The 27976-nt window shown below is 43.4% G+C and overlaps 1 long non-coding RNA gene across 1 annotated transcript in view; it reads right to left on the bottom strand.

The window, feature by feature from the left end:
* Positions 1 to 11637: 11637 nt before the first annotated feature.
* Positions 11638 to 27976, bottom strand: part of LOC135570749 (uncharacterized) — a 52524-nt gene continuing 36185 nt past the window's right edge. Inside the window, exon 3 of the long non-coding RNA XR_010463593.1 lies at positions 11638 to 12410. This is a non-coding gene — a long non-coding RNA (uncharacterized LOC135570749). The remainder of the gene's footprint in view (positions 12411 to 27976) is intronic.

Consider the following 27976-nt stretch of genomic DNA (forward strand, 5'->3'; position numbering starts at 1 on the left):
TATTTTGCAGTGAATTTCAAACTCAGATTCAACCACAAAGACCATAGAGGTTTTCCAATGCCTCACAAAGAAGGGCATCTATTGGTACATAAAAAAATAAAATAAAAAAAGCAAACATTGAATATCCCTTTGAGCATGGGGAAGTTATTAATTACACTTTGGATGGTGTGTCAACACACCCAGTCACTACAAAGATAAAGGGGTCCATCCTAACTCAGTTGCTGGAGAGGAAGGAAACAGCTCAGGGATTTCACCGTGAGGCCTATGGTGACTTCAAAACAGAGTTTAATTGCTGTGATAGGAGAAAACTGAGTACTTCCTCCACAATACTAACTAACCTAATTGACACAGAAAGAAGCCTGTACAGAATAATAAAAATATTCCAAAAACATGCATCCAGATTGCAACAAGGCACTAAAGTAATACTGCACAAAATGTGGCAAAGCAATTCACTTTAATTCACAGTTATAGAGTTTAATGGCTGTGATAGGAGAAAACTAAACAACATTGTAGTTACTCCACAATACTAACCTAAATGACAGAGTGAAAAGAATGAAGCCTGCACATAATACAAATATTACAAAACATGCATCCTTTTTGCAACAAGGCAAAGCAATACACTTTCTGTCCTAAACACAAAGTGATATGTATGCGGCAAATCCAATACAACATATTACTGAGTACCACTCTCCATATTTTTAAACATAGTGGTGGCTGCATCATGTTATGGGTATGCTTGTAATCATTAAGGACTGGGGAGTTTTTCAGGATACAAAATAAATGGAATGATGCAGAGCACAGGACAAATCCTAGAGGAACATCTTGTTCAGTCGGCTTTCCACCAGACACTGGGAGATGAATTCACCTTTCAGCAGGACAATAAACTAAAACACAAGGTCAATCTACAATGGAATTGCTTACCAATAGAAAGTGAATGTTACAGTTTTGACCAAATCTACTTGGAAATCTATGACAAGACTTGGAAATGTTTTTATTAGCAATGATTGACAACCAATTTAATAGTGCTTTAAGTATTTTGGAAATAATAATGGGCAAATATTGTACAATCCAGGTGTACAAAGCTCTTCGACACTTACCCAGAAAGATCTCTACCAAATGTGATTCTAAAATGTCTTGACTCAGGGGTGTGAATACTTATGTAAATTAGATATTTGTGTATTTCGCTTTAAATAAATGTGCTAAATTTAAAAAAAAAAGATTTCATTTTGTCATTGTGGGGTACAGTGTGTAGATAGATGGGTGAGAAGCAACATCTATTTAATTATATGTTGAATAAGTGAAGGGGTATGAATCGTTTCTAAAGGCACTGCTTTATAACTGTTCATATACTGTGAAGTAGAACTACTATCAACTTATGGCATCTTTCCTATTTTGGGCAGTCCACAATAAGAGCACACATTTCCTCATGCATCATCTCTTCCTTTCTTCATTTCTCTATAGTGTGTTGAAGGCTCAACATCACCACCCAAAGTGACAGCCATGACTTAACGTGTAATGAGTATTTGTCCGCAGTGTGATGACAATTTGTCGGATGACATTACTTAATTAACCCCATTAAGAGAATCAAATATTCACTATGACACCCGTGGTTACTGTTTCTCCAAGATTTCTCATTTTTATGACTGAACTGTGTATTTTTCAATAATTACCACAGAACACTTTACGTTACTAAGTGTAGGTAATACTTTACGTTACTAAGTGTAGATAACCCTTTACGTTACTAAGTTTAGATAACCCTTTACGTTACTAAGTGTAGGTAATACTTTACGTTACTAAGTGTAGATAACCCTTTATGTTACTAAGAGTAGGTAATACTTTACGTTACTAAGTGTAGGTAACACTTTACGTTACTAGCTGTAGATAACACTTTACGTTACTAAGTGTAGATAATCCTTTATGATACTAAGTGTAGGTAATTATTCACTTTACCAAGTTTAGGTAACCCTTAACATTACTGAGTTTAGGTAACACTTAACATTACTGAGTTTAGGTAACCCTTAACATGACTGAGTTTAGGTAACACTTAACATTACTGAGTTTAGGTAACCCTTAACATTACTGAGTTTAGGTAACCCTTAACATTACTGAGTTTAGGTAACATTTAACATTACTGAGTTAGGTAACACTTAACATTACTGAGTTTAGGTAACACTTAACATTACTGAGTTTAGGTAACATTTAACATTACTGAGTTTAGGTTACACTTAACATTACTTAGTTTAGGTAACCCTTAACATTACTGAGTTAGGTAACACTTAACATTACTGAGTTTAGGTAACACTTAACATTACTGAGTTTAGGTAACCCTTAACATTACTGAGTTTAGATAACACTTAACATTACTGAGTTTAGGTAACCCTTAACATTACTGAGTTTAGGTAACCCTTAACATTACTGAGTTTAGGTAACACTTAACATTACTGAGTTTAGGTAACCCTTAACATTACTGAGTTTAGGTAACACTTAACATTACTGAGTTTAGGTAACCCTTAACATTACTGAGTTTAGGTAACACTTAACATTACTGAGTTTAGGTAACACTTAACATTACTGAGTTTAGGTAACACTTAACATTACTGAGTTTAGGTAACACTTAACATTACTGAGTTTAGGTAACACTTAACATTACTGAGTTTAGGTAACACCTTAACATTACTGAGTTTAGGTAACCCTTAACATTACTGAGTTTAGGTAACACTTAACATTACTGAGTTTAGGTAACACTAAACATTACTGAGTTTAGGTAACACTTAACATTACTGAGTTTAGGTAACACTTAACATTACTGAGTTTAGGTAACACTTAACATTACTGAGTTTAGGTAACACTTAACATTACTGAGTTTAGGTAACACTAAACATTACTGAGTTTAGGTAACACTTAACATTACTGAGTTTAGGTAACACTTAACATTACTGAGTTTAGGTAACACTTAACATTACTGAGTTTAGGTAACACTAAACATTACTGAGTTTAGGTAACACTTAACATTACTGAGTTTAGGTAACACTTAACATTACTGAGTTTAGGTAACACTAAACATTACTGAGTTTAGGTAACACTTAACATTCCTGAGTTTAGGTAACACTTAACATTACTGAGTTTAGGTAACACTTAACATTACTGAGTTTAGGTAACACTTAACATTACTGAGTTTAGGTAACCCTTAACATTACTGAGTTTAGGTAACCCTTAACATTACTGAGTTTAGGTAACACTTAACATTACTGAGTTTAGGTAACACTAAACATTACTGAGTTTAGGTAACACTTAACATTACTGAGTTTAGGTAACACTTAACATTACTGAGTTTAGGTAACCCTTAACATTACTGAGTTTAGGTAACCCTTAACATTACTGAGTTTAGGTAACCCTTAACATTACTGAGTTTAGGTAACACTTAACATTACTGAGTTTAGGTAACCCTTAACATTACTGAGTTTAGGTAACACTAAACATTACTGAGTTTAGGTAACACTTAACATTACTGAGTTTAGGTAACCCTTAACATTACTGAGTTTAGGTAACCCTTAACATTACTGAGTTTAGGTAACACTTAACATTACTGAGTTTAGGTAACACTAAACATTACTGAGTTTAGGTAACACTTAACATTACTGAGTTTAGGTAACACTTAACATTACTGAGTTTAGGTAACCCTTAACATTACTGAGTTTAGGTAACCCTTAACATTACTGAGTTTAGGTAACCCTTAACATTACTGAGTTTAGGTAACACTTAACATTACTGAGTTTAGGTAACCCTTAACATTACTGAGTTTAGGTAACACTAAACATTACTGAGTTTAGGTAACACTTAACATTACTGAGTTTAGGTAACCCTTAACATTACTGAGTTTAGGTAACCCTTAACATTACTGAGTTTAGGTAACACTTAACATTACTGAGTTTAGGTAACACTAAACATTACTGAGTTTAGGTAACACTTAACATTACTGAGTTTAGGTAACACTTAACATTACTGCGTTTAGGTAACCCTTAACATTACTGAGTTTAGGTAACCCTTAACATTACTGAGTTTAGGTAACCCTTAACATTACTGAGTTTAGGTAACCCTTAACATTACTGAGTTTAGATAACACTTAACATTACTGAGTTTAGGTAACCCTTAACATTACTGAGTTTAGGTAACACTTAACATTACTGAGTTTAGGTAACCCTTAACATTACTGAGTTTAGGTAACACTTAACATTACTGAGTTTAGGTAACCCTTAACATTACTGAGTTTAGGTAACACTTAACATTACTGAGTTTAGGTAACACTTAACATTACTGAGTTTAGGTAACACTTAACATTACTGAGTTTAGGTAACACTTAACATTACTGAGTTTAGGTAACACTTAACATTACTGAGTTTAGGTAACACTTAACATTACTGAGTTTAGGTAACACTAAACATTACTGAGTTTAGGTAACACTTAACATTACTGAGTTTAGGTAACACTTAACATTACTGAGTTTAGGTAACACTTAACATTACTGAGTTTAGGTAACCCTTAACATTACTGAGTTTAGGTAACCCTTAACATTACTGAGTTTAGGTAACACTTAACATTACTGAGTTTAGGTAACACTTAACATTACTGAGTTTAGGTAACACTAAACATTACTGAGTTTAGGTAACACTTAACATTACTGAGTTTAGGTAACACTTAACATTACTGAGTTTAGGTAACCCTTAACATTACTGAGTTTAGGTAACCCTTAACATTACTGAGTTTAGGTAACCCTTAACATTACTGAGTTTAGGTAACACTTAACATTACTGAGTTTAGGTAACCCTTAACATTACTGAGTTTAGGTAACACTAAACATTACTGAGTTTAGGTAACACTAAACATTACTGAGTTTAGGTAACACTTAACATTACTGAGTTTAGGTAACACTTAACATTACTGAGTTTAGGTAACCCTTAACATTACTGAGTTTAGGTAACCCTTAACATTACTGAGTTTAGGTAACACTTAACATTACTGAGTTTAGGTAACCCTTAACATTACTGAGTTTAGGTAACACTTAACATTACTGAGTTTAGGTAACACTAAACATTACTGAGTTTAGGTAACCCTTTACGTTACCAAGTTGAGGTGACACTTTACTTAAACCCTGCATCGTAAGGGCTGCATACCTTTGTTATAACAATCTTCTAACAGATGTCATAAACAGTGAAGTCTATTGTCAGCTTATTACAACTGTCAACTTGGTTATGACACAAACCATTTTAAGATAGACGTAGAGATATTACTAAATTACTCATTCTAACATGTTCTAATATGTTAATATTTTCTGATGAGTTATATTATGTACTGCTATGGTCTAGGTCAGCCAATTGGCTTGGCTCAAACCTAGCCATCTGTGTTCTTAGCTGAATAATGGTGTGTGTCATGATAGTGTGAGGTCAGTTGCCAAAAGGTGACCACAGCTGACATGACTGTTGGAGACATCTGTTAAAACATTGTTATGTAGACACTTATGACCGAGAGTTCACTCATAGTTCTCCTGATTACACTTATAAGCATTCATAGAAGCTTATGGCAGGATAATTATGCTCCTTCTCTATAACAGCACATACAAAACCTTCCAATAACGCATTCATGATACATTACACACGGGTGGTTTCATATGTTATTTTTCACCTAATTATAATAGATGACATTGTCAGAACTTACTAGAGACATTTCAGAATAAAGTTAGATGTTTTCAAGAGTGACCTAATATCTTCCAATGACAAGTATTACATCTAGTCTAGACAGATGACCGACACTTCTCAAGGGTCAATTGAAAAGGATGGAGAGAGAGAGAGACAGACGGACAGACAGACAAACCGAGAGAGAAATCATCTGAGTATGATGGGGTGAAGGAGAGAGGTGTGGAAAGATCAAAAGGGCCCTGTTGTGGTTTGACAGCAGCTGTTTTACTCACTATCAGAGTGGGGTAGCTTGTGAGACCCCCTTCTCTTCTCCACTCTGAAATAAGTGTTAACACATTCTTCAATTTCTTTGTCGTGTAAAGGTTTTTCTCTGGGGATCATGGGAATTCCCCACACATCCAAGACACACCCAAGACACACCCATTCACAGGCACACACACACACACACACACACACACACACACACACACACACACACACACACACACACACACACACACACACACACACACACACACACACACACACACACACACACACACACACACACACACACACACACACACAGTAGGAAAACATGTATGTTTATGGTGTCAGTGAGATGTGCAGTGTATGGTGGTATCCACCAACATCACACCAACATATCTGCTTGTCCACAAGCCTGATTTACTTGTACACGGAGTGTACAAAACATTAGGTACATCTGCTCTTTCCATGACATAGACTGATAATAGACTGACCAGGTGAAATCCACTTCAATCAGTGTAGGTGAAGGGGAGGAGACAGGTTAAAGAAGGATTTTTAAGCCTTGAGATAATTGAGACATGGATTGTGTGTGTGTGCCATTCAGAGGGTGAATGGGTGAATGACAAAAGTGCCTTTGAACGGGGTATGGTAGTAGGTGCCAGGCGCACCGCTGTGAGTGTGTCAAGAACTGTAATGCTGCTGGGTTTTTCATGCTCAACAGTTCCCTGTGTGTATCAATTATGGTCCACCAGCCAAAGGACATCCAGCCAACTTGACACAACTCTTCGACACCTTGTAGAGTCCATACCCTGATGTATTAACGCTGTTCTATGGGCAAAGGGGAGGCGCGCAACTCATTATTAGGAAGGAGTTCAACTCATTATTAGGAAGGAGTTCAACTCATTATTAGGAAGGAGTTCAACTCATTATTAGGAAGGAGTTCAACTCATTATTAGGAAGGAGTTCAACCCATTATTAGGAAGGAGTTCAACTCATTATTAGGAAGGAGTTCAACTCATTATTAGGAAGGAGTTCAACCCATTATTAGGAAGGAGTTCAACTCATTATTAGGAAGGAGTTCAACTCATTATTAGGAAGGAGTTCAACTCATTATTAGGAAGGAGTTCAACCCATTATTAGGAAGGAGTTCAACTCATTATTAGGAAGGAGTTCAACTCATTATTAGGAAGGAGTTCAACTCATTATTAGGAAGGAGTTCAACTCATTATTAGGAAGGAGTTCAACTCATTATTAGGAAGGAGTTCAACTCATTATTAGGAAGGAGTTCAACTCAGTGTATATATTTATTCTTGGTAATTCAATGTGTATGACATGAGTATGTTCATAGTTAAATAAAAACTGTGCAATATTGGGTAGTTTGGGTAGTACTTAGACAATCTATTTCAAATGTATTTCAAAAGAGACATTTCGACATCCAAAATCAGAAGTGATAATAACATTGAAAAGGTTTAAGTTCAACACCCAATGTGTCATGAACCATTCATATCAGTTGTTATGAATGCCTGTGCGTGTCCCTTTATAATAAAGTGCCGTCACATTTCCACAGGTTTACAGAATCTTTTCAGATTGTGCCAAAAATGAAAAGGTGTTCTTAGTGAATAGATGAAGACAGCCTTGAGTTTATTCATCTCCCCAGATGAACGCTTTCTTACTTGTTTGGGTGGATAACCGATTCAACCGCATTGGTATAAAAAGGCTGTTGAATCATTGGCCACCGCAGTGATGCGTTACAGCTTTTTGATTTTAATTCAAAGAGTCTATGCTTTTTTGTGACAGTTTGAATCCAAATTCACTTGAATCTACCTTGAATCCAAGGTTTGCCGAGACCATCAGTGATGCGTGACCAGCTAGATGGTGAATCTCACAGTGTTTCCTGTATACTGCATCTATGCGACAAGGATTTCTTCACAGAAAAAAAACTGCTCAATTGATGGAAATGCTTGATATAGATATTTCATATATTTATTTGAGGATATCCAAAGTCGCTTAATTGTGTATGTCAATGTCACACAAATGACACTGATCCTAACAAAAAGTATTGTGTCTCTCTGTGTGTCACGCCCTGGCCATAGAGAGGCTTTTATTCTATTTTTGGTTAGGCCAGGGTGTGACTAGGGTGGGCATTGTAGTTTCTTTATTTCTATGTTTTCTGTTTCTATGTTTTGGCCGGGTATGGTTCTCAATCAGGGACAGCTGTCTATGATCCATGGCACGAAGCCTCCAGTGATGATCCATGGCATGAAGCCTCCAGTGATGATCCATGGCATGAAGCCTCCAGTGGTGATCCATGGCACGAAGCCTCCAGTGGTGATCCATGGCACGTAGCCTCCAGTGGTGATCCATGGCACGAAGCCTCCAGTGGTGATCCATGGAACGAAGCCTCCAGTGATGATCCATGGCACGAAGCCTCCAGTGGTGATCCATGGGACGAAGCCTCCAGTGATGATCCATGGCACGAAGCCTCCAGTGGTGATCCATGGCACAAAGCCTCCAGTATTGATCTCCAGTCCGGAGCCTCCACCGACGGCCTCCAGTCCGAAGCCTCCAGCGACAGTCCCCAGTCCGGAGCCTCCAGCGACGGTCTCCAGTCCGGAGCCTGCAGCGACGGTCTCCAGTCCGGAGCCTCCAGCGACGGTCTCCAGTCCGGCGCTGGAGGCCGCCAGTTTATTTCTATGTTTTCTGTTTCTATGTTTTGGCCGGGTATGGTTCTCAATCAGGGACAGCTGTCTATCGTTGTCTCTGATTGGGAATCATACCTAGGCAGCCTGTTTTGCCACCTTAGTTGTGGGTAGTTGACGTTGTTAGTGGCCTGTATAGCCCTAGTAAGCTTCACGTTCGTTTTTGATGTTTCTTGTTTTTGTTGGTGACATTCATAAAAAAAACAGAAATGTACGCCCACCACGCTGCACCTTGGTCCGGTCATTTCTCTGACGACGTTCGTGACACTGTGTGGATACCTCTATTGGCTGACTGTATGCAGTATGCAACAAGAGCTCAACTGCCTTGTTCAACACATTCTACTGTGTTAAAAAAAAAATGCTGTGACAAAGCGACTCGAAATTCAGACCCCTTGACTTTTTTCACATTTTGTTATGTTACAGCCGTATTCTAAAATGTATGACTTTTTTTATACACCTCAAGCTACACACAATACCCCATAATGACAAAGCAAAAACAAGTTAAAGAAATGTTTGCTCATTTATATTTGAAAAAAAAAAACAGACATAAATATCACATTTTCACAAGTATTTAGACCATTTAATCAATACTTTGTTGAAGCACCTTTGGCAGCGATTACAGCCTCGAGTCTTCCTGGGAATGATGCTACAAGCTTGGCACACCTGTACTTGAGGAGTTTCTCCCAATCTTCTCTGTTGATCCAATCAAACTCTGTCCGGTTGGATGGGGAGCGTTGCTGCACAGCTATTTTTAGGTCTCTCCAGAGATTTTCGATAGGGTTCAAGTCGGGCATCAGGCTGGACCACTCAAGGACATTCAGAGACTTGCGTTGTCTTGGCTGTGTGCTTAGGGTCGTTGTCTTTGTTGGAAGGTGAACCGTCGCCTGAGTCTGAGGTCCTGAGTGCTCTGGAACAGATTTTCATCAAGGATCTCTCTGTACTTTGCTCCGTTCATCTTTGCCTCGATGCTGACTAGTCTCCCAGTCCCTACGGTGGTACCAGGTTTCCTCCAGATGTGACGCTTGGCATTCAGGCCAAAGAGTTCAATCTTGGTTTCATCAGACCAGAGGATCTTGTTTCTCATGGTCTGAGAGTCTTTAGGTGCCTTTTGGCAAACTCCAAGCGGGCTGTCGTATGCCTTTTACTGAGGAGTGGCTTCCGTTTGGCCACTCTACCATAAAGGCCTGATTGGTGGAGTGCCGCAGAGATGGTTGTCCTTCTGGAAGTTTTTCCCATCTCCACAGAGGAACTCCAGAGCTCTGTCAGAGTGACCATTGGGTTCTTGTTCACCTCCCTGACCAAGGCCCTTCTCCCCCGATTACTCAGTTTGGCCGGGCGGCCAGCTCTAGGAAGAGTCTCGTGGTTCCAAACTTCTATTAAAAAATGATGGAGGCCACTGTGTTCTTGGGGATCTTCAATGCTGCAGAATTTTTTGGTACCCTTCCCAAGATCTGTGCCTAGACACAATCCTGTCTCTGAGCTCCACTGACAATACCTTTGACCTCATGGCTTGGTTTTTGCTCTGACATGCACTGTCAACTGTACGACGAAATCATGTCCAGTCAATTGAACTTACCACAGGTGGACTCTAATCACGCTGTAGAAACATCTCAATGGAAACAGGATGGACCAGAACTCAATTTCGAGTCTCATAGCAAAGGTTCTGAATACTTATGTAAATGAGGTATTTCCGTTTTTATTATTTTTAATACATTTTGTGACGGCCCTGAATTTTTCTGAACCGTCTCTGTGCTTCTCCTTCCAATAGGGCGCTTTCCCTTTAATTCCCAATGACAAAAACAGCATCAGCGGTGCAAAAGTGGGGTTGTGATGGAGACGTGAATGCGGATGCGTTCAACCCTCAGTTCCGAAGCTTCTCTATTCCGTTTGTTTTGTTGCCTTTAAACGTGTGTTTTGTAGCCTAATAGAGTTTACCCAGGATCGGATCCATTCTTTGCCTCCGTGGACTACACCTCTCTGACCTCTCTGTTCTTCGTGGCCTTTCTCCGCTGGAGATCTGTTGGCGGATTGGATTGTTGTATACGGTATTTAATTTGTATACTGTGATGATCTATGTAGTTAGTTGTAGTTGAGGACTTAGTAAGAGTTGATATGCTTTATAGTTGTGTGGTAAAATAATTGTTATGGTTGTATGATTAATACTGGATGTACGCTACACTTGTATGAACGGACAAACATTGCGTGACTAAGGTCACTTGAGTTCCCTGAACTTCTTTACTGGTCTGGACTCTTTTAGGCCCGAGGTACAGGACATTTCTGGAGGAACCAGAACTCATTGTGTTATTATTATTATATGTGTGTGTAATAATTTATGTTGGTAATACAAACCACGCAAAATAATAGTTGTTTTTTAAGTTCTTTCCAATGTTTTAAGGGTTTATGAAAAGTGTATTTCCATCCTGACTTTTACATACGTCCTTTGTATTGGTGTAGACTTGAGAGACCAGATGGGACTCATTCCCTCCCAAACCAAAAGGAGAAACCAATGTTTTCTCTGGTCGGCACAACCTACCTGGCACCCCTATAAATAATAACCTCAAGTCAAAACCGTTACATAAAAAATGGCTCCCCAGATGGGACAGCTCAACATTGAGAACAAACCAAAGCAAATCTTTTGTGTGGAATTAAAACAATGGATTGACCCCAAGAAAATGTGCTCATCCACATCCTACCTGTCAATGGGAATACACAGGGCCATTCTGACCATCAAGCTGACAATACAAATCATATTCTGAATGGAAATAATGGAGTTGATTTGGGCCAGAGCCCTGGGAATCTGAATGCTCGGTCTGAACCACAGGCCACAGGAGGTCTAACCAGTTACTCACTTATTGACATGGATCTGTGTGGAAGTACAGAGCTAGCCCTCCCTCTGACACCAAACCTTCCTTCATTGTCTGGATTATCTCCAGAGGTTGTGGTCTTACAACTTCAAGGTGACATCCTTGATATTCGTCGGACTCAACAACATCTCTGTCAGGACCCGGTTACGAACCCGGGTCTCCGGAGTGAGAAACAGTCACTTAACCAACTGAGCCACGAATAGTTGGCAGAACCCAGAAGATGAGGCAGACACAGCAGTACTTGAGACGATGTATTTAATGAAGTAAAAAATGAAGTTCTTCAGGAAAACATGTAACTCCACAACTTCAAAAGGAATTCCACAAGAACAAAGGTAATCCTCCAAGACAAAAAGGTAAATCCACAAGGTGGAAGGTATAGCACAAAAAGCCTAAAAAAATACTCAAAAACAAACAAGAACAAAAAACAGAATTCCACAAGAGAGTCCACCGGGATCAACAAGAGTTCACAGAGTACTAGGGCTGGGTGCTAACATACAAACACAGAGCAAAGGACTGAGGAAAACAAAGGGTTTAAATACAATCAGGGGAAACGAGGCACAGGTGCAAATAATAATGGGGATCAAGGGAAAACAAAAGGTCAAAAGGCACAATGGGGGCATCTAGTGACCAAAAACCGGAACAACCCTGGCCAAATCCTGACAGAATCCCCCCCTAGGAACGGCTCCTGACGTTCCTACCAGCTCTCTCAGGGTGGAGAGCCCTGAACTGACGAATGAGGTCAGGGTCCAGTATGTCTTTGGCAGGAATCCAGGAGCGCTCCTCGGGACCGTAGCCTTCCCAGTCCACCAGATACTGCCAGGACCGCTGCACCCGGCGGGAATCCAGTATCCGATGGACGGTATAAGCCGGCTGGCCTCCAATGACACGAGGCGGAGGGGGAGGTCTGTCTGCCGGGACAAGGGGAGAAAAACAACAGGTTTTAATAAGGAAATGTGAAATGTGGGATTAATCTTAAGGGATCTGGGTAAGTGTAGGCGATAAGAAACTGGGTTAACTCTCCTGGCAACCTTAAAGGGACCGATGTATTTTTGGGACAGCTTGCGAGACTCCACCCGTAGTGGTAAGTCTCTTGTGGAGAGCCAGACTCTCTGGCCGGGCGCAGGGTAGGCCCGGGACGGCGACGTCTGTTGGCTTGTTGTTGGTACCTCTGTGAGGAACGCATAAGATTAAGACGGGTCTTCCTCCACATAAGCCGACAGCGTCTGACGAACTTCAAGGCTGAAGGCACTCTGACTTCTGCCTCCTGGTCCGGGAACAATGGAGGGGCATAGCCAAACTGACACTCGTGCGGGGACATACCAGTGGAGGAGGAGCGCAAGGTGTTGTGCGCATATTCGGCCCAAACAATGAAGGACGACCATGTGGACGGGTTGTTACGAGTCATACATCGGAGGGTGGCTTCCAGCTCTTGATTCATCCTCTCTGTTTGGCCGTTGGACTCCGGATGGTACCCTGAAGATAGACTGGCAGAAGCACCCATGAGTTGGCAGAAGGCCTTCCAAAACCTTGAGGCGAACTGGGGACCTCTGTCAGAAACCATATCTTGAGGAATGCCGAAGACTCGGAACACATGATTAATTACCAACTCAGCCGTCTCCTTGGCAGAAGGTAACTTAGTCAGAGGGACGAACCTGGCCGCCTTTGAAAACCTGTCGATTATGACTAGGATAGTAGTATTGCCATGGGATGGAGGAAGGCCAGTAATAAAGTCCAACGAGATATGGGACCAGGGTCTGTGGGGAATAGGTAAAGGGTGAAGGAGTCCTTGAGGGCGGAGGTGAGAAGATTTGCCCTGGCAGCACACGGGGCAGGCATTGACGAAAGAGGCAACGTCTTCTCTTATGGTAGGCCACCAGAACTTACGCTGGATGAACTCCAAGGTGCGACCTACGCCCGGGTGACAGGTGAGGCGAGAGGAGTGCCCCCACAGAAGGACCTGAGTCCTCACTGCCTTGGGGACAAACAACCGATTGGCAGGACCCCCTTTCGGGTCCGGTTCGATAGCTTGAGCTCGTCTCACGGTATCCTCAACTTGCCACGAAATCGGAGCCACGATCTTAGCAGCAGGAAGGACAGGCATGTCCGTGTCATCTCGAATGGCAGGAGCGTAGACTCGGGACAGGGCATCCGGTTTGAGATTCTTCGACCCGGGCCGATAGGTGAGGATAAACTGGAATCGATTGAAGAAAAGAGACCATCTAGCTTGTCTAGAGTTCAACCGCTTCGCCTGCTGGATATACTCCAGATTTTTGTGGTCCGTAAGCACTTGAAACGGGTGAGAAGCCCCCTCGAGCCAGTGTCTCCATTCCTTCAATGCCATCTTAACCGCTAGGAGTTCACGATCCCCCACATCGTAGTTCCTCTCAGCCGGGGTAAGCCGGTGTGAGAAGAAAGCGCACGGATGAAGCTTCTTGTCTTCACCCTCTGAGACAGGACAGCTCCAACACCAACCTCTGAGGCGTCTACCTCCACCACAAACGGTTCATCCGTAGTCGGTAGTATCAGGATGGGAGCAGAGAGGACGCGCTGCTTGAGTCCTTGGAAGGCCGTCTCAGCTTCTCTTCCCCACAAAAACCTTGCATTGCCACCCTTGGTTAAAGCTGAGAGAGGGGCTGCCACCAAGCTGAAGTTCTTGATGAACTTGCGGTAAAAGTTTGTGAAGCCCAGGAAACGCTGAACTTCCTTAACGGATTTGGGGGTGGGCCAATCCGCTACCGCCCCTACCTTCCTGGGGTCCATTTGGACTCGACCGGGTTCCACTACAAATCCCAGGAATTGTACTCGGGATGAATGGAATTCACATTTTTCCGGCTTAACGTACAGATGGTTGTCTAGGAGGCGTTTGAGTACTTGTCTGACATGCTTTGTGTGTTCTTGAAGAGAGCTCGAAAAGATGAGGATGTCATCCAAGTAAACAAACACAAATATGTTAAGCATATCCCTAAGCACATCGTTTATGAGCGCTTGGAACACCGCTGGGGCGTTGGTCAGGCCGAAGGGCATCACCAAGTATTCATAGTGACCAGTAGGCGTGTTGAACGCGGTCTTCCACTCGTCACCAGGTCTGATCCGCACAAGATGGTATGCGTTCCGCAGGTCAAGCTTAGTGAAAACAACTGCTTCCTGGAGCAGCTCGAAGGCTGTGGCCATAAGGGGTAGCGGGTAACGGTTACGGACGGTTATGGCATCGAGTCCCCGGTAGTCGATGCAAGGACGTAATCCACCGTCTTTCTTGGCCACAAAGAAAACCCCTGCTCCCGCCGGGGAGGTGGATGGACGCATGAGGCCTGCTTCCAGAGCGTCCTTGATGTAGGTATCCATAGCAGCTCGTTCGGGTGGAGATAGGGAAAAGATCCGACCCCTGGGGGCAAGTGCCCGGAAACAGTTCGATGGGGCAATCATAAGGTCTATGGGGTGGTAGCATGGTGGCCCTCTGTTTGCTAAATACCAGTTTGAGGTCATGGTAACACTCGGGAACTCGGGTCAGGTCGATGGATTCTAAAGACTCGGGAGTAGAACTCGGGGAATTCTGGAAAATACATGTAGCTTGGCACGTAGGACCCCACTGCTTGATAGTGCCCACAGACCAGTCGATGTGAGGGTTATGGCTGTGAAGCCAGGGGTATCCAAGGACGAGAGGGAACTCGGAACAGGAGATCAAATGAAAGTTCATCAATTCCTTGTGTTGTGAAACTGAAAGTCGCAAGGAGGTAGTGACATGAGTGACAAGTCCAGATCCCAAAGGGCTTCCATCCAATGTAGTAACCCTCATGGGGTTACTTAGAGGTTCAGAGGGAACGCCATTCTCCTTCGCCCAGACACCATCCATGAAGTTACCTGCGGCTCCAGAGTCTACCAAGGCTTGAAGGTGAAGCTTGTGGTTGTCCCAGGAAAGGGTGACTGGAATGAGCAGACGGGAGTTGGACGGATGGGAGGAGGTTATGTTTCCCGTTACAGTTTCGCTCTCATCCTTACTCAAAAGCTGAACAATTCTTCTCGGCCAAGCTCGTTCCTAAATGGCAAGGACCATATAGGATTGTGGAGTTGTGTGGTAAAATAATTGTTATGATTGTATGATTAATACTGGGTGTACGCTACACTTGTATGAACGGACAAACATTGCGTGACTTAAGGTCACTTGAGTTCCCTGAACTTCTTTACCGGGCTGGACTCTTTTAGGCCCGAGGTACAGGACATTTCTGGAGGAACCAGAACTCATTGTGTTAAATGATTACACACACATATAATAATATATGTTGTTAATACAACCCACGCAAAAGAATACAGTTGTTTTTGAAGTTCTTTCCAATGTTTTAAGGGTTTATGAAAAGTGTATTTCCATCCTGACTTTTACATAAGTCCTTTGTATAAGTCCTTGACTTGACGGACCAGATGGGACTCATTCCCTCCCAAACCAAAAGAAGAAACCAATGTTTTCTCTGGTAGGCACAACCTACCTGGCACCCCTATAAATAATAACCTTAAGTCAAAACCATTACAATTTGCTAAATGTTTCTAAAAACCTGTTTTCACTTTGTCATTATGAGGTATTGTGTGTAGATTGCTGAGGATTTGTATTTCTTTAATGCATTTTAGAAAAAGGCTGTAATGCGGCAGGTAGGCTAGTGGTTAGAGCGTTGGGTCAGTAACCTAAACGTTGCTGGATCGAATCCCTGAGCTGACAAGGTAAAAATAGGCAAGGCAGTTATCCCACTGTTTCCCGGGAGCTGAAGACGTGGGCTGACGATTATGGCAACCACCCACACCTCTCTGATTCAGAGGGGTTGGGTTAAATGCAGAAGACACATTTCAGCTGAATGCATTCAGTTGTACCACTGACTAGGTATCCCCCTTTTAACAAAATGTGGAAAAAGTCAAGGGGTCTGAATACTTTCCGAAGGCACTGTATATATTATGCTAAGTTAAAACAGTATGAACACTGAACATATACCCCAAAATCACCACTGAACATTATGCCAATGAATGGTGTTTCCACTCCTTCTCAAAATCATTTGTGTTTCTCGAGTTCCAATGTTTCTCACTCTGCACTTCTTCTCCTCGGCTATGCTCTCTCTCTCCGTCTCTCTCTGTCTCTCTCTCTTTCCCTGTCAGACGACTGCCAAAGGATTCCGGGAACGAAGGGAACATCAACCCCCCCCCCCCCACAAAAAAAAATCCATGAAAAAAACCTCTCAAGGGTGGAGGTTGTTTCCTTGGCAACGCGTCGTTGATTGGCTGTGGTTGGAAAGGGGCTTTCAGTTCTGTGTATGTACGTGGTGATTAATGAACCATTGATGTTCGTTGAGCAGTGTGCTGTGTCGAAAGAGCACTGAGAAAAAGTCAGCCAGTTGCTGCATTTAGTAACCTACCCCAAATGTGCTTTCTTTACATATTTTCAGATTAAACTATTTCTATGTTAGAAGTTTAGCCATGAAACTGTGGGATGTATATTTATTTATTTTCCTCTAAAAAGTGATTATTTCTATTTGACCTCAGTTAGTTCTGAAACAGTCAGTGAGGGTTTGAACGAATGTTCCTCCAACAAAAGTGAGTGGAGCAAAACCGTTCATCACGTTCTTTATGGTGTGTAGCACACTATGTAAGTCTTAATGCATTTAGCTGTAGTCTACACATCATTATGGACGGTATTCAATACATTTCAGATAGTGGTTTTACAGATAGCACTATTGAAAGTGTGTTTGATTTGCAATGCAGCTTGTCCCGGATGGAGCGATTTGGCACAAGAAATGTTCCTTTTATTTTTGCGAACTGGATTACTTCTCAGCCAGGTCAGCCATCAGAGGTCATGCCATTGGGACTGACAGTTCCTAATTAAAGTGTCAACTCACTCCACCTGGGACACACTGCTGTGCAAATAAAATACACCTCTTAAAGTACAATTCTCAAATTGCTTGAATACTGGCGATAGTGTTATTGACAATAGGTTCCATGTACTGCACCACATTTCTAGTGACCATCTAATACAGGTCAAGCCACTTTAACCTTTGACCTTGAGATCACAGATACAGGAAACTGCTAAAATAAAGGAAACACTTGAGTAAATGAGGGATGCAAAGTATATTGAAAGTATATTTGTGTGTGTGTGTGTCTCATTCACCAGATCTTAACTTATAGGAGATTCTGGAGTGACGTCTGAGACAGAGTTTTCCACCACCATCAACAAAACACCAAATGATGGAATTTCTCTTAGAAGAATTGTGTCACATCCCTCCAATAAAGTTCCAGACACTTGTAGAGTCTATGCCACAGTGCGTTGAAGATGTTCTGGCAGCTCGTGGTCCAACACCCTATTAAGACACTTTATGTTGGTGTTTTCTTTATTTTGTCAGTTATCTGTATAGGTTTGAGGGTCATAACAGTGGGATTTGTAAGGATACTGCTATTATATATAGAACATTGTGAAAGCCCATTTATACATATGCAATGATCACAGGCAATTTACACACTATCAAACAGTCCCCACACACATAAACACACTTGTACACATGACTATATACACAAAACATGCTCTTTCCGTAACAGACTGACCAGGTGAATCCAGGTGAAATACATGGTCCTTTATTGATGTCACATATTAAATCCACTTCAATCCGTATTGATGAAGGGGAGGATTTTCAAGCCTTGAAATAATTGAGACATGGATTGTGTATGTGTTGCCATTCAGAGGGTGAATGGGCAAGACAAACTATTTAAGTGTTTGAACTGGGTATGGTAGTTGGTGCAAGGCACACCGGTTTGAGTGTGTCAAGAACTAAAACGTTGCTGTGTTTTTCACACTCGACAGTTTCCCTGTGTGTATCAAGAATGGTCCACCACCCAAAAGACATCCAGCCAACTTGACACAACTGTAGGAAGCATTGGAGTCAACATGGGCCAGCATCCCTTGTGGAATGCTTTTGACCCCTCCATGTCCCGACGAATTGAGGCTGTTCTGAGAGCAAAAGAGGGTGCAACTCAATACTACGAAGATGTTCTTAATGTTTCATACACTCAGTGTATATACTTCTACACACACACACTCACACACACACACACACACACACACACACACACACACACACACACACACACACACACACACACACACACACACACACACACACACACACACACACAGGCCCGCTACAAGGATCCCCAGTCCGGGGCCCGCTACGAGGGTCCTCAGTCCGGGGCCCGCTACGAGGATCCTCAGTCCGGGGCCCGCTACGAGGGTCCCCAGTCCGGGGTCGGCGGCGAGGGTCCCCGCACTAAAGGCGCCACCAAACTGGGCCAAGACAGACGTGAAGCAGGGTCTACGTCTTGCACCAGAGCCGCCACGGTGGAGAAATGCCCACCCAGACCCTCCCCTATAGGTTCAGGTTTTGCGGCCGGAGTCCGCACCTTTGGGGGGGTACTGTCACGCCCTGACCTTAGAGAGCATTTTATGTCTCTATTTTGGTTTGGTCAGGGTGTGATTTGGGTGGGCATTCTATGTTAATTTGGCTATGTTTTCTATTTCTTTGTTTTGGCCGGGTATGGTTCTCAATCAGGGACAGCTGTCTATCGTTGTCTCTGATTGGGAACCATACTTAGGTAGCCTTTTCCCACCTGTGTTTTGTGGGTAGTTGTTTTCTGTTTAGTGTTCTGCACCTGACAGGAATGTTTCGGTTTCGTTTCTCACTTTGTTATGTTGTTCTAGTGTTCAGTTTTAAATAAAATCATGAACACTTACCACGCTGAGCTTTGGTCCGATCCTTCATGCAACGACGACCGTTACAGCCTATGCCTTCACTATGGTGAATCACTAAAAACAATACAGAAATACACTGCAGAAAAAGAAGGAACAGTACGTCAGAAATCAGCTCAACGTAACTGAAGAATCCATAGACTCTAACCACTTCTGGGAGAATCGGAAAACACTAAACAAACAATAGACGAAGAGTTATCTATCCAAAACAGAGATGTATGGGTAAACCACTTCTGCAATATTTTTGGCCCTAGAACAAACAACAAAAACATATACATGATCAAATACAAATCTTAGACTCAACTATTAAAGACTACCAGAACCCACTGGATTCTCCAAATAAAATGAACTACAGGACAAAATACAAACCCTCCAACCCAAAAAGGCTTGTGGTGTTGATGGTATCCTCAATAAAATGATAAAATATACAGACCACAAATTCCAATTGGCTATACTTAAACTCGTTAACATCATCCTTGGCTCTGGAACCAAGGACTGATCATCCCAATCCACAAAAGAGGAGATAGATTTCACCCCAATAACAACCGTGGGATATGTGTCAACAGCAACCTTGGGAAAATCCCCTGCATTATCATTAACAGCAGACTCATACATTTCCTCAGTGAAAACAATGTGCTGAGCAAATGTCAAATTGGCTTTTTATCAAATTACCATACGACAGACCACGCATTCACCCTGCACACCCTAATTGACAAACAAACAAACCAAAACAAAGGCAAAGTCTTCTCATGCTTTGTTGATTTCAGAAAAGCTTTAGACTCATTTGGCATGAGGGTCTGCTAGAAACCTTGATGGATAGTGGTGTTTGGGGGAAAACATACAATGTTATAAAATCCATGTGCACAAACAAGTGTGTGGTTAAAATTGCCAAAAAACACATTTCTTTCCACAGGACCGGGGGGTGAGACAGGGATACAGCTTGAGCCCCACCCTCTTCACCATATATATCAACAAATTGGCAAGGGCACTAGAACAGTCTGCAGCACACGGCCTCACCCTACTAGAATCTGAAGTCAAATGTCTACTGGTTGCTGATGATCTGGTGCTTCTGTAACCAACCAAGGAGGGCCTACAGCAGCACCTAGATCTTCTGCACAGATTCTGTCAGACCTGGGCCCTGACAGGAAATCTCAATATGACAAAAATAATGGTGTTCCAAAAAAGGTCCAGTTGCCAGGACCACAAATACAACTTCCATCTAGACACCGTTGCCCTAGAGCACACAAAAACCGATACATACATCGGCCTAAACATCAGCGCCACAGGTAACTTCCACAAAGCTGTGATCGAGCTGAGAGACAAGGCAAGAAGGGCCTTCTATGCCATCAAAAGGAACATGCAATTCGACATACCAATTAGGATCTGGCTCAAAATACTTTATGGTTGTGAGGTCTGGAGTCCGCTCACCAACCAAGAATTCACAAAATGGGACAAATACCAAATTGAGACTCTGCATGCAGAATTTAGCAAAAATATCTTCTGTGTACAACGTAAAACACTAAATAATGCATGCAGAGCAGAATTAGGCCGATACCCACTAATTATCAAAATCCAGAAAAGAGACATTCAATTCTACAACCACTTAAAAGGAAGCGATTCCCAAACCTTCCATAACAAATCCATCACCTACAAAGAGATGAACCTGGAGAAGAGTCCCTTAAGCAAGCTGGTGCTGTGGCTCTGTTCACAAACACAAACAGACCCCACAGAGCCCCAAGACAGAAACCCAATTAGACCCAACCAAATCATGAGAGAACTAAAATATTATTACTTGACATATTGGACAGAATTATATATATAAAAAATGAGCAAAGTATAATGCTATTTTGCCCTAAACAGAGAGTGCACAGTGGCAGAATACCTGAACATTGTGACTGACCCACATTTAAGGAAAGCTTTGACTATGTACAGACTCAGTGAGCACAGCCTTGCTATTGAGAAAGGCCGCCGTAGGCAGACCTGGCTCTCAAGAGAAGACAGGCTATGTGCACACTGCCCACAAAATGAGGTGGAAACTGAGCTGCACTTCCTAACCTCCTGCCAAATGTATGACCATATTAGAGACACACATTTTGATAAACTCACATTTCTATTGGGTGAAATACTACAGTGTGCCGTCACAGCAGCAAGATTTGTGACCTGTTGCCACAAGAAAAGGGCAACAGGTGAAGAACAAACACTATTGTAAATACAACCCATGTTTATGTTAATTTTCATTCCCTTTTTGTACTATTTACAAATTATATGAAATTTTTTTGGAATTTTTGTGAGTGTAATGTTTACTGTTAGTTTGTATTGTTTATTTCACTTTTGTTTATTATCTAGTTCACCTGCTTTGGCAATGTTAACATATGTTTCCCATGCCAATAAAGCCATTAAATTGAATTGAACATTGAATTGAGATTGAGAGAGAGAGAGAGAGAGAGAGAGAGAGAGAGAGAGGGGGAGAGAGAGGGAGTGAGAGAGAGAGAAAGAGAAAGAGAGAGGGATGGAGAGAGGGAGAAAGAGAGAGAGACAGAGAGGGAGAGAGAGAGAGTGAGAGAGGGGGAGAGAGAGGGGGAGAGAGAGGGAGTGAGAGAAAGAGAAAGAGAGAGGGATGGAGAGAGGGAGAAAGAGAGAGAGACAGAGAGAGAGCGAGAGAGAGAGTGAGTGAGTGAGTGAGAAACGAGAGAGAGACAGAGAGAGAGAGAGAAAGAGAGAGAGACTTCGCTCTGTGAACGACAAGCTCATTTGTGGAGGAGGGTAGCAGACGTGTACTGTAGCCCAACATTCCTACTAATAAAAGGAGGAAGGGAGGAAGGAAGGAACGACTCGAAGAAAGAGAAAGAGAAAGAGAAAGAGAAAAAAGAAAGAGAGGGCAACATGGAGGATAGGAGGACATGACTAAACCACCTGACACACTCTCTCTTTTTATGAACCAACTCAGTGATGAGTAATATATATATATATATATATATATATATACAATCATTTCTTCCATGCATGAAGATCAAGAGCGTTCGTTTTGGCAGTAATGCTGTGAGGAACGAGTTCTCCATGCCTGTCACGTTGCTGACGTTCTGTGCCAGTTGGCATGCTAGGGTGTCAAATGTCAACGTTATCTTTTTGTCATGCAAGTTCCTATAGATCATGAGTGTCAAAAGAATTGGCCATGCAAACGCTTAACAGATACTGTAAACATTGTTGTGCCATGTGGACGAGGAACATCGTTTACTGACAAGTCTACATATTCTTTATGACATGTTGCATTGTGAACTATTACATGTAGTTGAAAGCAACACAAGGCTTCTCATAGCTCTGCCTTTCAAATTGTCTTGGAGAAGTGTCTTACTGAAATAGTCATATTATTTACTTTGTGTGGCATTTTGCTTAGGCTATCTGAAAGACAACATTGGACCAAATTACCCATTTAGTGCTCTACTTTTGGCATTAGGAATGTAAAACCAGGCAATCAAATGTATTTTATAAGGCCCTTTTAACAGCAACAATTGTCAGAGTGCTTTACAGACACCCGGCCTGAAACCCAAAGAGCAATGCAGAATCAGAAGCAGGGTGAAAACTCCGTAGAAGGAAGAAACCCAGAGATAAACCAGGCCCAGAGGGGTGGCCAGTGGTTTCTGGCTGTACAGGGTAGAGATACACATGGCCAACTGAAATGTAATGGGGAGTAGGGCACCCTTTTGGACACGGACCTAGTCTGAAGCATACAGCCAACTAAGATGTCTTTGGGGACAGGTTTCTTGATGCAGAGCACTACCAGTCAAGTCTGATCGGAAACCTGTCACCACGTGACCAAAGAGTGTACCTGTCACCACGTGACCAAATAGTGAACATGTCACCACATGACCAAAGAGTGAACCTGTCATCACGTGACCAAAGAGTGTACCTGTCACCAAATAGTGAACATGTCACCACGTGACCAAAGAGTGAACCTGTCACCACTTGACCAAAGAGTGAACCTGTCACCACTTGACCAAAGAGTGTACCTGTCACCCCGTGACCAAATAGTGAACCTGTCACCACGTCACCAAAGAGTGAACCTGTCACCACGTGACCAAAGAGTGTACCTGTCACCACGTGAACAAATAGTGAACCTGTCACCACGTGACCAAAGAGTGAACCTGTCACCACGTCACCAAAGAGTGAACCTGTCACCACGTGACCAAAGAGTGAACCTGTCACCACATGACCAAAGAGTGAACCTGTCACCACATGACCAAATAGTGAACCTGTCATCACGTCACCAAAGAGTGAACCTGTCACCACATGACCAAAGAGTGAACCTGTCATCACGTCACCAAAGAGTGAACCTGTCATCACGTCACCAAAGAGTGAACCTGTCATGGCTCTGTTCTAGGCCCTCTCCTATTCTCGCTATACACCAAGTCACTTGACTCTGTCATAACCTCACATGGTCTCTCCTATCATTGCTATGCAGACGACACACAATTAATCTTCTCCTTTCCCCCTTCTGATGACCAGGTGGCGAATCGCATCTCTGCATGTCTGGCAGACATATCAGTGTGGATGACGGATCACCACCTCAAGCTGAACCTCGGCAAGACGGAGCTGCTCTTCCTCCCGGGGAAGGACTGCCCATTCCATGATCTCGCCATCACGGTTGACAACTCCATTGTGTCCTCCTCCCAGAGCGCTAAGAACCTTGGCGTGATCCTGGACAACACCCTGTCGTTCAAACTAACATCAAGGAGTGTGGCCCGTTCTTGTAGGTTCATGCTCTACAAAAGAGTGAACATCCGCAGAGTCACCACTTGACCCTGCCTCACACAGGAAGCAGCGCAGGTCCTAATCCAGGCACTTGTCATCTCCCGTCTGGATTACTGCAACTCGCTGTTGGCTGGACTCCTGCCTGTGCCATTAAACCCCCTACAACTCATCCAGAACGCCGCTGCCCGTCTGGTGTTCAACCTTCCCAAGTTCTCTCACGTGACCCCGCACGTCCAAAGAGTCCGCTGTCTCCCACTGGCTTCCAGTTGAACCTCGAGTGATCCGCTACAAGACCATGGTGCTTGCCACCACGGAGCTGTGAGGGAACGGCACCTCAGTACCTCCAGGCTCTGATCAGGCCCTACACCCAAACAAGGGCACTGCGTTCATCCACCTCTGGCCTGCCAAAGAGTCGCCTCCCTACCACTGAGGAAGTACAGTTCCCGCGCCAAAGAGCCCAGTCAAAACTGTTCGCTGCTCTGGCCCCCCAATGGTGGAACAAACTCCACCACACGACGCCAGGACAGCGGAGTCAATCACCACCTTCCGGAGACACCTGAAACCCCACCTCTTTCAGGAATACCTAGGATAGGATAAAGTAATCCTTCTCACCCCCCCTTAAAAGATTTAGATGCACTATTGTAAAGTGGCTGTTCCACTGGATGTCTTAAGGTGAACGCACCAATTTGTAAGTCGCTCTGGATAAGAGCGTCTGCTAAATGACTTAAATGTAAATGTAAATGTAAATCACGTGACCAAAGAGTGAACCTGTCACCACTTGACCAAAGAGTGAACCTGTCATCACGTGACCAAAGAGTGTACCTGTCATCACGTGACCAAAGAGTGAACCTGTCATCACTTGACCAAAGAGTGAACCTGTCACCACGTGACCAAAGAGTGAACCTGTCACCACGTGACCAAAGAGTGTACCTGTCACCACTTGACCAAAGAGTGAACCTGTCACCACATGACCAAAGAGTGAACCTGTCATCACGTCACCAAAGAGTGAACCTGTAATCACTTCACCAAAGAGTGAACCTGTCACCACATGACCAAAGAGTGGACCTGTCACCACTTGACCAAAGAGTGAACCTGTCACCACATGACCAAAGAGTGAACCTGTCATCACATCACCAAAGAGTGAACCTGTCATCACGTGACCAAAGAGTGAACCTGTCATCACGTGACCAAAGAGTGAACCTGTCACCACTTGACCAAAGAGTGAACCTGTCATCACGTGACCAAAGAGTGAACCTGTCACCACTTGACCAAAGAGTGAACCTGTCACCACTTGACCAAAGAGTGAACCTGTCATCACGTGACCAAAGAGTGAACCTGTCATCACGTCACCAAAGAGTGAACCTGTCATCACGTCACCAAAGAGTGAACCTGTCACCACTTGACCAAATAGTGAACCAAACCAAAGAGTGAACCTGTCACCACTTGACCAAAGAGTGAACCTGTCACCACTTGACCAAAGACTGAACCTGTCACCACTTGACCAAAGAGTGAACCTGTCACCACTTGACCAAAGAGTGAACCTGTCACCACTTGACCAAAGAGTGAACCTGTCACCACTTGACCAAAGAGTGAACCTGTCACCACTTGACCAAAGAGTGAACCTGTCATCACGTGACCAAAGAGTGAACCTGTCACCACGTGACCAAAGAGTGAACCTGTCACCACTTGACCAAAGGGTGAACCTGTCATCACCTCAACAAAGAGTGAACCTGTCACCATTTGACCAAAGAGTGAACCTGTCACCACTTGACCAAAGAGTGAACCTGTCATCACGTGACCAAAGAGTGAACCTGTCATCACGTGACCAAAGAGTGAACCTGTCACCACTTGACCAAAGAGTGAACCTGTCACCACGTGACCAAAGAGTGAACCTGTCACCACTTGACCAAAGAGTGAACCTGTCATCACGTGACCAAAGAGTGAACCTGTCACCACGTGACCAAAGAGTGAACCTGTCACCACGTGACCAAAGAGTGAACCTGTCACCACTTGACCAAAGAGTGAACCTGTCATCACGTGACCAAAGAGTGAACCTGTCACCACTTGACCAAAGAGTGAACCTGTCATCACGTGACCAAAGAGTGTACCTGTCACCACGTCACCAAATAGTGAACATGTCACCACGTGACCAAAGAGTGAACCTGTCACCACTTGACCAAAGAGTGAACCTGTCATCACGTGACCAAAGAGTGAACCTGTCACCACGTGACCAAAGAGTGAACCTGTCACCAAAGAGTGAACCTGTCACCACGTGACCAAAGAGTGAACCTGTCACCACGACCAAAGAGTGAACCTGTCACCACGTCACCAAAGAGTGAACCTGTCACCACGTGACCAAAGAGTGAACCTGTCACCACGTGACCAAAGAGTGAACCTGTCACCACGTGACCAAAGAGTGAACCTGTCACCACGTGACCAAAGAGTGAACCTGTCACCACGTGACCAAAGAGTGAACCTGTCATCACGTCACCAAAGAGTGAACCTGTCATCACGTCACCAAAGAGTGAACCTGTCACCACATGACCAAAGAGTGAACCTGTCACCACTTGACCAAAGAGTGAACCTGTCATCACGTGACCAAAGAGTGTACCTGTCACCACTTGACCAAAGAGTGTACCTGTCACCCCGTGACCAAATAGTGAACCTGTCACCATGTCACCAAAGAGTGAACCTGTCACCACGTGACCAAAGAGTGAACCTGTCATCACGTGACCAAAGAGTGAACCTGTCACCACTTGACCAAAGAGTGTACCTGTCACCCCGTGACCAAATAGTGAACCTGTCACCACGTCACCAAAGAGTGAACCTGTCACCACGTGACCAAAGAGTGAACCTGTCATCACGTGACCAAAGAGTGAACCTGTCACCACGTGACCAAAGAGTGTACCTGTCACCACGTGAACAAATAGTGAACCTGTCACCACGTGACCAAAGAGTGAACCTGTCACCACGTCACCAAAGAGTGAACCTGTCACCACATGACCAAAGAGTGAACCTGTCACCACATGACCAAAGAGTGAACCTGTCACCACGTGACCAAAGAGTGAACCTGTCACCACATGACCAAAGAGTGAACCTGTCATCACGTCACCAAAGAGTGAACCTGTCATCACGTCACCAAAGAGTGAACCTGTCACCACATGACCAAAGAGTGAACCTGTCATCACGTCACCAAAGAGTGAACCTGTCACCACCCAAAGAGTGAACCTGTCATCACTTGACCAAAGAGTGAACCTGTCACCACGTGACCAAAGAGTGAACCTGTCACCACGTGACCAAAGAGTGAACCTGTCACCACGTGACCAAAGAGTGAACCTGTCACCACATGACCAAAGAGTGAACCTGTCACCACGTGACCAAAGAGTGAACCTGTCACCACTTGACCAAAGAGTGAACCTGTCACCACATGACCAAAGAGTGAACCTGTCACCACTTGACCAAAGAGTGAACCTGTCACCACATGACCAAAGAGTGAACCTGTCACCACAAAGAGTGACCAAAGAGTGAACCTGTCATCACTGACCAAAGAGTGAACCTGTCAAAGAGTGAACCTGTCACGTGACCAAAGAGTGAACACCAAAGAGTGAACCTGTCACCACTTGACCAAAGAGTGAACCTGTCATCACCTCACCAAAGAGTGAACCTGTCACCACTTGACCAAAGAGTGAACCTGTCACCACTTGACCAAAGAGTGAATCTGTCATCACGTCACCAAAGAGTGAATTTGTCATCACGTCACCAAAGAGTGAACCTGTCATCACGTCACCAAAGAGTGAACCTGTCACCACTTGACCAAATAGTGAAGCTGTCATCACGTCACCAAAGAGTGAACCTGTCACCACGTAACCAAAGAGTGAACCTGTCATCACCTCACCAAAGAGTGAACCTGTCACCACTTGACCAAAGAGTGAACCTGTCACCACTTGACCAAAGAGT

The sequence above is a fragment of the Oncorhynchus nerka genome, linkage group LG4 (assembly GCF_034236695.1).
Source record: "Oncorhynchus nerka isolate Pitt River linkage group LG4, Oner_Uvic_2.0, whole genome shotgun sequence".
Classification (NCBI taxonomy): Eukaryota; Metazoa; Chordata; class Actinopteri; order Salmoniformes; family Salmonidae; genus Oncorhynchus; species Oncorhynchus nerka.